We start from the raw sequence: 1,321 nt of genomic DNA, 5'->3' as shown, positions 1-1,321 counted from the left end.
ATGGTTGATCCTTCCAAACTGAAACTTTGGACAGAACTGATTTTGGATACAGACGACAATTAAAAAAAAAAAAAAAAAAAAAAAAAAAATCAATAGCCAGACAGGCTATTTTTAGATTGACACTGATTGACAGATGCCAACACCTGGCAACTCGCATGAACATGATGAAGGTCACATTGCACAGCTCTGATACTGGATTTTTTGACATGCTGTTTTGAATTTGACAATACTCGCATAATTTGTGTCCGAACTTTTAGATATTTTGCAGACTTGTTGATGACACCCTAAGGTTACTATGTGAACATTGTCAATGAAATCGGTTTCTCTATCACTGAGAAAATACTTGTCAAAAAGCGGTTCACTTTTTGGGGGACACCCGATATATTCGTACAACATAATAGTGTGCAAAAACAAGTGCAGGTTACAACTGAACAACTCTTCCGTTATTTCAAAACTGATAACTTCGCAAAGACTAAAAAGGGAAATGTGAAATAGAAATCCTTTATTAAAAGACTGCAATTTCGGGCCACATAAATTTTCCCTGAAGAAGAGAGAGCCCATTGCATGCCTGATATGACTGCAGTATCGTCCCCTGTGCTCTTAAAAAATGTACTTCGTATAGAGCAATAGTGAATAAAATCCAAACGCAAACAATGTTATTCATTAGACATTAAGCTTTCTTGAATGCAGGCATAAATGATAAGTTCAGTGAGTTCCACTGTCTCCATAGACGCGGCGAAAGAGTCAGTGTTCTTCAACTGAACCAGCAATGTCTTTGTTCATTCTTTGATATCCATAGAGTGGCATCGCCTGTGGATGAAGAGTTGTCGATAAAATGGACAGACAACAGAGAAACAGGCTGGAGAAGAACCCGAAAAGAAATTGTGACGGAATGACTACATGGGAGCACGCTTCAACATGGACTGAGCCACAGTGTGCTTAATTAATGTTGGAAGCAGGGTTTCGGCACGGTCATGTTTCTTTTGTTTGATAATATATGCATCGCAGGCGTAAATTTGAGTTTGCCGAAATATTGGCTTTCACCTTTAAGGTCATGTCTTTCAGAACTGGTCAGACTGAGGCCCTGCTGGCGTTTTCTGCACATTTTATAACTTTCCCAAGCACCTCATAACACTTCAGCAAGAACACAGCCACGGCTAAGTCTACTGAGGCTGGACACAGGAATAATTCTTTATTTGTTTGCGTGTTTGTTATTGTTATTGCTTTTTGTTACTGTTGTTGTTATTGTTGTTGTGTTGTTGTTATTGTGTTGTTATTGTTGCTGTTGTTGTTCTGCAGATTAACTGCGAAACTGTTGCGA

Source organism: Babylonia areolata, chromosome 1 (genome assembly GCF_041734735.1).
Source record: "Babylonia areolata isolate BAREFJ2019XMU chromosome 1, ASM4173473v1, whole genome shotgun sequence".
Classification (NCBI taxonomy): domain Eukaryota; kingdom Metazoa; phylum Mollusca; class Gastropoda; order Neogastropoda; family Buccinidae; genus Babylonia; species Babylonia areolata.
The sequence above is the reverse complement of the archived record's forward strand: the minus strand, read 5'-3'. Positions refer to the sequence as shown.